Raw genomic sequence first — 14,670 nt, 5'->3', positions numbered from 1 at the left:
GTTACGGCAGGACCTTTTTTAAAAAATATATTTTCATTGATTTCAGAGAGGAAGCGAGAGGGAGAGAAAGATAGAAACATCAATGATGAGAGGGAATCATCAGTCAACTGCCTCCTGCACACCCCCTACTGGGGATCGAGCCCACAACCCAGGCATGTGCCCTGACAGGGAATCAAATCAGTGACCTCTTGGTTCCTGGGTCGATGTTTGGCTCAACCACTGAGCCACACCTGGCTGGGCATGGATCTTCTTTGTAAGTATGAAGATTAAATGCAGATTGAAAGCTACATATATATGAGGGTCTTCTGCTATCTTGCTCTTGTTCATTTCTCTCAAACATGCTCTGACACAGCGGTCACCAACCGGTGGTCTGCAGAGCACTGGTGGGCTATGAGGTCCGAAAGGTTGGCGACCACTGGTTTAAGGAAACCTTTGGAGCAGCGGTCGCCAACCGGTGGTCTGTGCACCACTGGTGGTCCATGAGGTCTGAAAGGTTGGCGGCCACTACTCTAAAAGACTGTAGTAAATTAGTGAGATTTAGGAGGAAGGGAAATCCCTTGCCTAGGCCTTAAGCTTAAGCAACATACTGCAAGCAGTTTACTAGACAGCTCTACATTGGTATTTTAGCCAAGAGCCCCATCTATATATATAAAAGGCTAATATGCAAAGTGTCCCCTCAGGAGTTCGACCAGGAGACCAGGAGTTCGATCGCTCGCTATGACATGCACTAATCACCAGGGGGTGGCATGGAACGAAAGAAGGCCCTGGCAGTAGGCAACCAGAGAAGGCCCTGATTGGCCCTGATCGCCAGCCAGGCCTATGGACCCTACCCTGCACGAATTTCGTGCACCAGGCCTCTGGTTAATAATAAAATAATACTTTGAATTTCCAATTTGCCATTGTTCTACATATATATATATATATATATATATATATATATATATATATCTCCTTCAGGAACATCATAAGGAGGAGGAACAGCAGAGCTATGATATTCTAATTATTTATCAACACCCCAAAACTCATCATTACTCCATTTACTTGGAATTTAATCATGCACTGTTTTGTAGTATTTCCTATGTTCAAGGAATAGTAAAAATTTTACAGTTGGTTACTTAAAGAGAACTTATGCAAACCCTCTAGAGTTGATCCACTGCTCCTACATATCTCCTGTTTGCTGAGTGTTGCATAGACAACAACCACAACAAAAAGGAACATAGTGGAAAGCTAGATCTCTGGATGATAACTATAATAACAACAAATATAGGCCAATGTTGAGTATGTACTTTTGCCGGAGACAATTTAAGTGCTTTACATATACTAATTACTTTGGTCCTCACAACAAACTTGTGAGATGGTACTATTATTATCCCCATTTTACAGATGAGGAAACAGTGACAAAGAAACATCACAGAGTTAACAAGAAACAAGTTAGGGACTGAGACTAGAGCTCTTAAGTACTTTGCTACAATAATAAAAATTAGGTTAAGAGTGGACAAATACAGATTGGTAAATTTTGAGGCTCAGTGCCCAAAAGATATCCAAGGAGACAGAGGACAACATGGATCTGGACTGCAGGAGAGAGGAGGGCTGCATTTATAAACTTGCAGGCTGGAAGCATTAGGTGAAATGAGGTCACTCTGGAAGACAATGCCGATGGAGAAGTTAATGAACAGAATCAGGAGCAATACCAATATTTAACACAAAGTTAACATGGTGTCAGATGGGTACCAGACTTATCCAGATGATCACTTCATAAGTGGTATAAATGCCTAATCCTATGTTGTACACCTAAAATTAATATAATATTGTAGGTCAAATGTAACTGAAAAATAAAACATTTTTTAAAAAATAATAAAATAGTTAACACATTTTTAATATGTTTTTATTGATTTGAGAGAGAGAGAAAGGGAGAGGAAAAAAAAACATTGATGAGAGAGAACCATCAATCTTCTGCAAGCCCCCTACTGGGGATCGAGCCTACAACCAGAACAAGTGCCCTGACTGTGAATCTACCTGGTGAACTGTTGGTGCACAGGATGACCCTCAACCAACTGAGCCACACCAGCCTGGGCTGCGGTTAACACATTTCAGGTAAAACTGATGACACAGCAGGGTAGTATTTTAGCACACTATAAATATAAAACACATTATTTCAAATCAAAATATATAATGGTTATACCTAATCTATGGAAGCTATACCGTAATTTAACTAAATGACTATAGGTTTATAGCAGCATCTGTTTTTTTTATGTTTTTAATCTTTATTGTTGAAAGTATTACATCTGTCCCCTTTTTTCCCACCATTGACCTCTTCTAGTCCACTCCCCCCACGCCCTGCCCAATGCCTTCACCACCCTATTGTCTGTGTCCATGGGTTATGCATAAATGCATACAAGTTCTTTGGTTGATCTCTTCCCACCCACCCGCCTTCCCTCTGTGATTCCACAGTCTGGCATCATGTTTTTATTGTTCATTGGTCATAGCTTAGGTTTTCATGTCTTTAGGCAAGAACGCCACATATAACACTGTTCCTAAAAAGAAAATAATCTGCTTTAAGTTCTATCTTCAGACATGCTTTTCATGGAATATACAGTTGTAAAAAGAAACATGACCTAAATGACCATATTTCAATGATTCTAAGATGCACGATGTTTTACATTGTATAGCATCGGAACTAGGAACGAGTCTTAGTTTAATTGCAGCATATTTTTTCATTCTTATGGTACATAAGATAATGGTGCATCTTACTACCGATGGCCTTAGATTCAATGAACTGTGACTTTCAGAATACATCTAATTCCGTGTATAAAAATACACATTAGTGTAGTTAAAGAAAAACTTTCTGCCTTCAAGAGGTTTACAATTTAACAAAAAGAATAAGATTAATACTAAGATACAAATGCAAGTAACAAACATTTACACAAGATATAAAGTGACAAAATGAGTGAGAAGGTTAAAGAACCAAAGAAAATGTACTGAATTGGTAGAAAATAAGAGTGGCCAAAAAACTAAGGCAGTATGTTCGAAGTATAGTTTTCACTGATGTGTCTCTCTCACTTCAATGTTTCTCTTTTTCTTCCCATCCCCCTTCCTCTCCTCTCTAAGCATGTCCACAGGTGAGGATTAAAAAAAAAAAAAAAAAAAAAAAAAGATAGTGCACAGCAGCAAAGCATAAGACTAACATTTGGAACTTCATTATTAAGAACAAAAGGACAAGCCACTGGATAAAGAAAGGATTAATGTTACATGTTTCACAAACTGTTGTACAAAATATTAGTTTATGTAAGAAGGTCACAGTATTCTTTGGGGAAGGAAAAAACCAAGCAACACAAACAAACAAATAAAATGTCCTCAGAACACTTAAAATACTTGTACCATATTAGTATGCTATGAATACAGTTTGGGAACCAATGACTTGGATAAACAGGTAGACAAGTAGGTGGATAGATTCACAGGAAACAAAAGGAAAACATCACTGGTTTGATCAGAGGTCAGGGCACATGCCCAGGTTTTGGGTTCAGTCGGGGTATATATGGGCGGCAACTTATCAATGTTTCCCTCTCTCCCTTCTCTCTTCTCTCTCTCTCTCTCTCTCTCTCTCTCTCTCTCTCTCTCTCTCTCTCTCTCTCTCTCTCTCTCTCATCAATAAAAACTCTTTTTAAGTCCATGGAAGTGGACACAGAAGCATAAAGACACAAAGAAACCTTAGGAGATAAAACAGTGGAGTGAAAAATAAGAGGATTAAGTGGGCCAGCCCGTCAGGGAAAAGTGTAAGTTAGTATATTCTTGCCCAATCTGAACAGCCTTAGGTGGTGGCCCTGCCAGAGAGAGCAGGATCGCAGACGGATGGTGCCCCTCCAGTCGCACCAGTGACCCACACATAAAGGAGGGGAGGGAAAGAGGAATGAGGGGACAGTGAGGACACTGGCTCTGCACTTAATAAGGAGCATTCAGTTTAAATTCACCCAAATGATGTTTTTATATATCAAACATATTTTTAAGTCAGTGGCCAGAGCCTATGTATCCCATTAAGAATCAAACTCCACCCTAGCCGGTTTGGCTCAGTGGATAGAGTGTCAGCCTACGGACTGAAGGGTCCCGGGTTCGATTCCAGTCAAGGGCACGTACCTCAGTTGCAGGCTTCTCCCCAGCCTGGGCCCTGGTCGGGGTGCGTGCAGGAGGCAACCAATCAATGTGTTTCTCTTGCATCGATATTTCTCTCTGTCTTTCCCTCTCTCTGCCACTCTCTCTAAAAATCAATGGAAAAATATCTTCAGGTGAGGATTTAAAATAAATAAATAAAAATAAAGTGGATGTACCATTTAAGAAAATAAAATAGTGGTACATTATTTAAAAAAAAAAAAAAAAAAGAATCAAACTCCCAAGAGGCTACAGCTCCCAAGTATAGCCAGATTCTGCTCAGGGAGGGAGAGGTTTCCAGAGCCTCCCCAGGAGCTTCTCTGAATTCATACATGCAGACACTTGCCTACATCCTCACCTGTTCACTCCCCGTGAACAGTATTCACCTCACACACGTTAAGTGCCACCACCACTACCCCACCCCACCTCCAGAAGAAGTAACAGGGTCAGGAATCAGCCCTCTGGGAGCCTGGTGGACATGCATAGTTCCATGAATGGACATGTGCACGCTCTGCTCTACTGAGTGTGCGAGTGGCTGTGGCTGAATTGGGATTTTGTAGGAATGGCCCCTGCTGTTCCAGGACTCTAGAGATGCTGCATGGCCATGCTTGCTCACAAGCTCTCTTTCAGTAGCCAGGCCCTTAATGTAAATACTGTGCCCTTTAGAGTGGCATCCTTATGCTACACACAGGCTAACAACCATGCACAGCCCTGGCACGAGGGTATGGCTCAACAAAGTCGTCCTGTTAAGGAGGGAACAGGTAATCTGGGCACTAGAGCTGCGGGGGGGGGGGGGGGGGGGGGGGACGGACCCTAACAGTACTGCAGTATCCGTAATTCTCCACTGAACCTGGGATTCTTGTCTTGCTCTGAGGCCTGACTCTCAAGGTTCACATTTCTGTTTCACTTTTCCCCAACACCTGAGATGACTTGGGAGACTTTCTATTCTTGGTAACCAAGAAGCCTAACCAAAACCCTTACAAATCTCATGTATGATTAGCTTAAAATTAGGGCCTGACTGGTGGCTTCACCTGCTGATGCAAAGGCCCAAAGACAAATAGGCTGTGAAGTTCCTCAAACACCACGTGCTCTATGAATTAGAGGTCATATTGATGTGTAATTTAACCACATAAGGAAAATTTTCACAGTTAAATATATTGCTTATGGTTAATGATATACTGGTAAATTTTACCAAATAAAAATAATAATTTTACACTGACACAAATAGTTCATTTTTAAACATAGTTCTTATATGAGCCATCCTATCCAACCTAATTACCTAATATACAGATACGTGTTACACCTTACATTGTTTGGCATACCAACTTAGTTATACCAATCACAATTCCAACCAAAACTCCAAGCTAGTAAATATATTTAGTATTTGAGAACGTTTTAGTTATTAGTAATCAAATATTCATTAAAATGGCTTAAGCAATCTTAACAATTTTCTAACACATAAATGCTTTCTTCTCATTATTTAAGAAACACTAGAACTCTGTTAGATAAGAAACCAAAAAATAAAAAAATTTAAAAAAGGAAAAAAAAAGAAACCAAGCCCAAGCCAACAGGCTCACCAAAATCACGCTTAAATAGGACAAGCAAAACTATAAATTTAGAATAATTACCAAGATACTAATAATTAACAACCACTTAAATATGATTCAAAAGGAATTCCTGGTTTATTGAAAATCCCTATGGTCAACCAGAGCACAGCATTATCAGAAACTGATTATGTAAGACAATAGTGCATTGTTTCAGGGTGTATGTATATGTGTAATGAAGTTCACAGCTATGTTATACTAATGACAAACATCTGAATTTTCTGCTATCTTAACCTTTAAATCAACTGCAAAAGAAGCTGCCAAAAGCAGTCAGTAGGAAAGCACGCAATTCCCAAAAGAATTTTGTATATACAACTCATTTTAATACTTAAATTTTTTTTTTAATTAATGAAATTTGAACAAGATGTTAAAGATTCAAAACTAATTTGAAAAGTAATGGGTGCTTACTAAGTCCCTAATAATACTCAACATACACTGGTTTTTAGAAAAGCACAGGTCATATTCTTTTTTTTTTTTCATATTCTTGTATGTATATATTTTCAGCACCTGGCATATTTCTGTTATTACATACAATATTCTGTTATTACATTCAATATTACATACAATATGGCAGGACCTGACAGTGGTTACTGCCCCACTTTTTTTAAAATTTTTTTTATTATTATTGATTTTAGGAAGAGAGGGAGAGAGAGATAGAAACATCAATGATGAGGAAGAATCATTGATCGGCTGACTCCTACATGCCGCCTACTGGGGATCAAGCCTGCAATCCAGGCATGTGCCCTTGACCTGGAATTGAACCCGGGACCCTTCAGTATGCAGGTCTATCCACTGAGCAAAACCAGTTAGGACCTGTCCCACTTTTTAAAAGTGTTTGACTGAGTAATAAGTCAAGGTTGAAAAAAAAAAAAAAACTGGTGCACATATTTCTTGATTTGGATTACCTTTTTGTTGTGAATTGGTTCTAGTTACTCTAGCTACCTTGAAACAAACACTGGCAAAGACTATATGGGATTGAAATTACATGACTCTATTTCTACTGAATAAATAATACATTTCAACTGTTCATATTTCAATGTAAAAGATATACAACTTTAGAGATTTGCTCTAAGTTTTGAAAGCAAAGTGAATCAGAAATCACACTTCATGAGGAGACAGCCTGGAAGGGAGATATTTATGCTACACTGAGTTCCCCTTGCCACTACAAACCTCTCAACAGTTTACTACATTAAAACAATTGAGATGGGAAAAGATATGTGATAATAAAAACCCTTTGAGGCATTTGTCAAGCAGATTATCTCTCAAACCACACCTTGGTTTAGAAACCTTTGAACAGGAATTTGGTGTGTTAATCTATGTGCACACTCATTTCACATTGTCTCTTACCTCTGACTTTTTAAATCTAAACCATACAGTAAGTCATTCTATCAGACGACTATATTTGTTTGCATGACTACTGAAAACACTATTGCAGTGCAATTATATTACACATGCAAAATTGCTGCTTTTAGTGAGCTTCTCCCCTATCCCTCCGCCTTCTACCCGCCTCACTCCACTCTCACACCCGCCCACACACATCCTCCCCTATTAAATCCCAAAGGAAACTGAGTCCAGTGCTAGGATTTTTCTTTTCTATAGGGTAGGCCTACTTGACTTTTTAATAATGATATTGAAAACTTTTTAAACCCATGATGCAGACAGTGGGGTGGTGAGGGCCTGGGGCGGAGGGCAGGGGTGGGCTGGAGGGAGTCGATGGGGGCAAAAAGGAGACATATGTAATACTTCCAACAATAAAGATTTAAAAATAAAGTAAATAAATAAAAGAAAACTTTTTAAAGACTGCTAATGTATATATAGTTTCCCACACTAAAACCACAAATAGACACCCTACTTTGTTTAATATTTCAACACAAACTAAATTTCTCATATGAGACAGAAGAATATCAGTTCAAAGGAGTCCTTAGAAGTCACAATGTGTAAATACTTCTGATAATAGGACAAATTAATGTCAAGACACAGCCAATAACATTAAAAGCCTCCATGCAGCGTTGCCTGTCAAAGGGTATCTGCACAGCAGCTCGGAGAAGTGGCATTAGTGGAGGAGCACTACAACTGCCACCAAGAAAATCATTAGGCCTCAACTGTTACTCCCCTCCCCCATCCTCATCTTCCCGTCCTTCAACGCAATCAACCAGTAGAAGGCGCTATTCTGCAACCTGCCATGACACACGCCAGCCTCCATCCCTGGCCCAGGGCCGGGATCACCCCAGGTGGACCCTCTCCGCCTATTATTCCCTGTCCACTGTTGAAGAAAGCCTCTACACTAGCATCCAAAGCAGAAAACCAGATCTCGTCTGATAACCCCTATTCATAAAACAGAACAAAACACAGTGACAGCTCAAGAGCCAGCAAACCTATCGAACCATCAGACCACTAATCTGTCAAAACACCCACACACACTTTGCTAAATATTAACCTCAAACGCGATCTTAACCATAACTGAGACCACCTACTTCTACCCAGAAAAGACGACCCTGGTCACAGTCAATCCATACAATAAATGAGAGTCAACGGAACAAACCACTGTCCCCAACAAAGTCAGGGGCCAGGGGGAAGGCGAGCACTGACGGTCAGGCCGCCACACATGAGGAGGGGTTTCATCTTGACGTGCACAAAAAAGGAAGAGCAGCAGAAACCAGGTTTGCAAAGGGAAGACGCGAAGGTGGAGGCGTCTGAACATGTTTCTGGGTGTCCTTTAGCTTCCAATGTACTCTTCTGCCGCTTACAAGGTCGCCAAAAGGGCCAGGCATGAGATGGGTGGGAAGAAAGCTGAAAAAGCAATGCACCCACCCTTCCCCCATCTGCTCTCCTCTGTCCCCAGAAGAGTGTGTTTGTCTGTGCAAACCTAGTCCCAAATAGGGAAGAGAGAGAATGAATGTGTGTATGAAGAACAATGAGCCCTCAGCCTGGGGGAGAGAGAGAGAGAGAGAGAGAGAGAGAGAGAAAGAGAGAGAGAGATCGCGCTGCTGCCTCTTTTCCCTGCGACCTCAACAACAGGGAGAGCTGGAAGCCAGCTTTCCATCCAGCCTAGGCCATCGGAACCAGAACTGGTTTATAATTTACGGTGGAATCAACTCCCCAAGCAAACCCGGGGGAGGCAATAGCCACCCGAAGGTGATTTTATTATTGCCTAGACCCAGCCTCTCTCCCCTCCCCCAAACAGGCTGAGGCTAAAGAATCCGGGGGACTCCAGACAAAAAGGTCCCTCTTGACACGGAAAGCAACTATCGAAACAGTTTCCAACCTAAGCACAGGATGCATTCATTTGTGTTGCATTAAAATGTGTGTTTTATTACAATTCCCCAAGTGCCCCTTTTACTAGATACCTTTTTGGGGGGGGGGGGGTTTTAAAAAAAAAAATTTTTTTTTTTTGCTTTGGAGAAAGCTATTTCAGTTTCCACACAAAACTACTTTCTAAATGTACCTTAAAATAGTAACACACACTGAAACATTTCAGACACCCAGTTTCTCAAGGACACATTTTGCTTAAATCAATGTTTGAAGTCTGTGATCCAGGAGAAAGAAAAGAAAAAAAAAAAAACAACTGTAAGCAAACCCCTGGAAAAGAGGCAGAGGGAAATGACAATTCCACAATGAATCATGTTGTGTCCCTTTCAACAACTTCTCCAGCAACCGGTTTCAAAGGAAACCTAAAACATGAAACACTCCCCGCCCCCTCCAAACACACACCATCTATGCAAAACGGCTTCTCTCGTTTCCAAGCCTTTCAACGTTTTAAAGCAGGAGCCGCTCTCTTTCCGAGAGCAGAACTAAGGCGTGAGCATAAGAACCCTTATTCCGCTGCAAGTTGAGTTTGGTTTCGTAATTCAGTCATCGGAGAACTAGAGATTGAGAACAAAAACAAAAACAAAAACAAACAAAAAAAAAGGGGGGAGCGCATCTTGGCCAACGTGGGAACGAAGACTTGCAGGAAAGTCCTCCCCCAGGACCCCGAGTCCGCAAACGCGCCGGGGACGCTGCGCTCCGCCCGGCCGCCTCGCCGCTCCCTGTGCCGCCGGGGACGGAGCCCCCGGGGCAGCTCAGCCTCCGCGGACGAGCCCGGCGGGCGCAGGAACCAGCCGCCGGAACCAGCCGCCGGGAGCCGGCCGGACGGCCCGCGGGACGGTCACCCGGCCGCGCCCCCCGCCCTTTATTCCCGGACGTGAGCGGCGCCACACCGGCCTCCGCTCGCGGGCTCGCAGCGGACCGGGATCCACGCCCACCCCGGGCCCCACGCCCCGCGCCCCGGACCGGGGGCCAGAGAAGCGAGCAGCCGCCACGCGCGGGCAAGTTGGAGACTTACCTTCCCCGGATGCGCTACACCATCAATGGAGGTGTGTTCGGCCGGCTCCCGGGAAAGTGGGGGGACGGGGCGGGAGGCCCACGGGGCTGGGGGCCGCCGGGCTCGGGCCGAGAGGGGCCGGCCGCGGGGGCGGAGGCGGGGCGGCGGGGCTTCCCTCCCGTGACCTTCCGTGCGGGGTCCACCCGCTCCCAGCTCCGCGCTCGGCCGGCCCTTCAGGAGCGGGAGACCGGGACCATGTCTGGTTTTGTTTGCTGAGGGCGAGGGGCTCCCTGAGGATGCTGGTGATTTTTTCCCTCAACTCGGAGAGAAAACGAGGCAGAGACAATGTGGGAGGCGAGCGAGCGGGGGGAGGCGGAGGCGGGGACGGGACCGGGCCGGGCGAGCGTCTCGGGCGTGCGGGAGGAAGACGAAGCGGGGAGCGCAGGGGGCGGCTCGCGAGCGTCTGTGGGAGCAGCGGCGCCTCAGCGATGGAGGCCGAGCCGCGGCGGGGTTGCTGCACCGACCCGCCGCCCACTCCGCGCTCGGGCCCGGCCCACCTCGCAGTATCGCGCCTCTCTATTGGCCCCTCGCGGCGTGACGCGCGCGGAGGAAGGACCAATGGGAGACGGAGATCGGGCGGAGGGGCGGGACCTCTCCTTTTTTTTTTTTCTTTCTAATAAAATGGGAAGAAGAGAAGGTGGGGAGCGGCCGGCTTCTGGCGACGCCGCGGCCCGGGCTGGAGCGCGCGCCCCGGGACGCGGCCGGGCGGTGGGCTGGGCTCCGCGCGGGGCGCGTGTGTGTGCGGGGCGGGGGCCGCGGCGTCGCGGGCAGGTCCGGGTGCAGGATGGGCCGCGCGGTCCAGTTGCTCCGGTTACTACCAGGGTCACGATCTGCCTTTTGAGCCACGTAAGACGCGGATTCATGGCCCCGGGGGGCGCGGAGTGGGTTCCAACAATTCGCTAAGGACTCTCGAAATCCTGATGAGCATTAACGTTTTCAAAATTAGCCTATGGCAAAAGATTAAGAAAGAGGAAAAGGAAATTGGCGGATCGCGCTGCCTTTTCGAAAAGAGTCAGAAGAAAAGCCTGCAAAGTCTCATCAGGGAATAAAGAAGGGACTGTACCCGCCGACAGAGGGGATTTTAGAAAGAGAGAGCGGTGTACACAACTCTGTGCCGTGAGTTTGGGGGGTGGAGGGAATTAAAAAAAAAAAATCGAAACACAGTATCACCTTTCTGTCTTTGAGAAACATTGTTTTCTCCCATTCCCCCCAAGACAGAAGTCCCAGGGTCTCTGATGCCATTAGGGGAGTGAGGGGCAGGCCAAATGCTCATATTCTATTTAATGTAAGTTATAGGATTAAGGGGTCATGGAGATTTTAATTATGATTAGCAGTTTTTGAAATGCATAGCATGTTTACTGAGTTCTTTCACAGACCCCAGCACGAACCCAGGGTGGACCATCCATCTATTGTTTGTTTGTTAATATACTTTAAATGCTTTTTGGTGTCCTTATGCCACACACTTCTCCTGAAGGAGTTCAGATCTCTATATAAGAGAATAATTAAGGGATCGAGCACAGCACAAAATAACTAACTCATTTTTTCATATAAAGTGATCATTTTTCTCTTTGGAATGTCTATTCAGATTATAATTTCACATCCAACACTTTTTGTAATGTTTTAATTGATTTCAGAGAGAGGAAGGAAGAGGGATTGAAACATCAGTGAGAGAATCATTGATCCGCTGCCTCCTACACACCCTCTACTGGGGATCTCATGTGCCCTGACCAGGAATCCAAATGTGACCTCCCACAACCACTGAACCACACTGGCTGGAGCAACATTTTCTTTTAGGAAAAATTTAACTAGCAGATATTATTGGACTGTGACCCGCGAGACCTAAAAACAAATAGGACTTTGCCATTACCTTTCCAAGTAATTTTTTAAATGTTTTAATTGAATGTATTGAGGGTGACGTTGGTTAATAAAATTATATAGGTTTCAGGTGTACAATTCTATAACACATCATCTGCATATTGTGTTTAGTGTGTTCACTGCCCGAAGTCAAGTCTCCTTCCATCACCATTTATCCCTCTATACCAGCCGTGGGCAAACTACGGCCCGCGGGAATAAAACTATTGAAAAAAAAGACCATACCCTTTTATGTAATGATGTTTACTTTGAATTTATATTAGTTCACACAAACACTCCATCCATGCTTTTGTTCCGGCCCTCCGGTCCAATTTAAGAACCCATTGTGGCCCTCGAGTCAAAAAGTTTGCCCACCCCTGCTCTATACCCTCTTCTACCTCCGCTCCATCTAAGCCCAGGAACTTTAAGGAAGAAAAACCCTGTCTGCTGCAATTCCTTCAGCTGTGAAACGGGAAAACTGGTTAATACTTCCTTATATACCTAATGTGAGAACTGAATTCTCACAGCATAATAGATTCAATAAACAGCTCTCCACGTCCCAGATATGGATGAAACTATTCAACACCAGTTTGGAAATAGGGGTAAAGGGTATTAGATGGCTTTGGTTTCATTCAAAATCCACATTTACAGGAGCACGATTTCTCACCAAGGTTCAGCGGGTGCTGGGCAAATGGACATCGCTTCCCAGAGGACGCCTGTGGACCCTGTGGGTCATGCAGCAGTGACGAGAGGGGCTCCCGACATCCGGAAACTACATTTACTGTGGTACGAGCGAGGGGCATCCTTTTCATTTGTTTATAACAATGTAGATTTAGAAATCTCAAAGTTCCACATAGTTGTAAAGCATAATAGTATGGTATCGGGCCATAAAATTAGCAAACTAGACCTGTTTAACAATCCCACACAAGAGCTGTGGTCCAGCCAGACCGCCAGAGAGTACATACTAGTACAGCCTTCCTTCTGAGCATCTGAGAGACTGATAAGGTCATAATAATACATTTTAATAAGAACATCTATGAAACCGTGGATCAAAAGCTTGTGTGTCCCAAGCATCAGGCCATGCATGTTGCACCCTTAGCCCATTTAGTCTTGACAACAGTCCATGAAGTGTCATTATTATTATCTCCATTTTAAAGGTCAAGAAACTGGTCTTAGAGGAGTTAAATAACTTGCTTAAGGTAAAAGAGGTCAGATGGGTTGTTTTCCCATTATGAAATTAGAGTTTCCTGACCTAGCCGGTTTGGCTCAGTGGGTAGAGCATCAGCCTACAGACTGAAGTGTCCTGGATCCTTACCCAGGCCCTGGTAAGGGTACACGCAGGAGGCAACCAATTGATGTGTTTCTCTCACATCGTTATTTCTCTCTTTCCCTCTCTACTCTCTCTAAAAATCAATGGGAAAATATCCTCAAGTGAGGATTTTTTTAAAAAAGTTTCCTGTTCTGCCCTGACCGGTTTGGCTCGGTGGATGGAGCATCGGCCTGCGGACTGAAGGGTCCCAGGTTCGATTCCGGCCAGGGGCATGTACCTTGCTTGCGGGCACATCCCCAGTAGGGAGGTGTGCAAGAGGCAGCTGATTGATGTTTCTCTCTCATCAATGTTTCTAACTCTCTATCCCTCTCTCTTCCTCTCTGTAAAAAATCAATAAAATATATTTAAAAAAAAGAAAAGAAAAGAAACTGCCAAACCACTTAAAAAAATAAAATAAAATAAAAAGTTTCCTGTTCTCTTTCCAGCAAGCTTTAGAAAATAGGGATGACTTTGGTTACTGAATCTGAAAATATCAAGGACTTTGGGTAGTTGTTTTATGTATCTTACTATGGATAGAAGTGGTTTTATTTTGTATTCAGAGGTATCAGAAATGCAATACCAGCCCAGCCAGTGTGGCTCAAGGGTTGAGTGTCGACCTGTAGACCAGGAGGTCACGGTCCGATTCCCAGTCAAGGCACATGCCCAGGTTGTGGGTGCAATCCCCAGTGGGGGACATGCAGGAAGCAGCCGATGGATCAATGATTCTCTGAAATCAATAAAAATATGTTTAAAAAAGAAAAGAAATGCAATACCATTATTTAAAAGAAGCCAGGGGGGGAAGTTTAATAAATGATATGGCAACCAGATAGCTATATAGAAAAACACAGTCAATGCAGAACATTTTTTAAACTACATTCTTATTATTCCTAAACTCTCCCCAAAATTACGGATGGATATTTTTAAATGTAAAAACTGAATCACTAAACCACTATTTCTTAGGCTGAGTTTACTGGTGTTTATATTATTATTGTCCTCTATAACCTACATATAGATTATGCTTATTCTTTTGTATATGTCAGATATTTTATGATTTTTTTTAAATCAAACCATAAAAGTATTAAAGGAATACTAAAATTTTTTCAAATCATGATTGAGGAAGTTCTGTCTAAGCATGACAGGAAACCCAGAAGCCATAAAGGAAAAACACCAATAAATTTTACTGCGTAAATATTTTACATCTCTGTAAGGCATAAAAACCACCAAAGCAATGAATGGAAGAAGCAGAGGGAAAATTTTTTTAACACCTAAAATAAAGAGCTAACTTCCTTAACACAATATAATCATAATGAAATAAATGCAAATTAAAGTCATCTCTTAGATTAGAACTCTTTTTTACTTATAATATTCAGTATTGATGGGGATGTGGGAAAACAGGCACT

The 14,670-nt window shown here is 43.4% G+C and overlaps 1 protein-coding gene across 1 annotated transcript in view; it reads right to left on the bottom strand.

The window, feature by feature from the left end:
- The window catches only part of RERE (arginine-glutamic acid dipeptide repeats), a 398,085-nt gene extending 387,491 nt beyond the window's left edge, over positions 1–10,594 (bottom strand). Inside the window, exon 1 of the mRNA XM_081087056.1 lies at positions 10,072–10,594. The gene's annotated coding sequence lies outside the window, so the exon portion shown is untranslated. The remainder of the gene's footprint in view (positions 1–10,071) is intronic.
- Positions 10,595–14,670: the final 4,076 nt, after the last annotated feature.

Source organism: Myotis nattereri (assembly GCF_964212035.1).
Source record: "Myotis nattereri genome assembly, chromosome: 3".
Lineage (NCBI taxonomy): Eukaryota > Metazoa > Chordata > Mammalia > Chiroptera > Vespertilionidae > Myotis > Myotis nattereri.
Note: the sequence above shows the minus strand (reverse complement) of the source record. Positions and strands in the feature narration are given on the sequence as shown.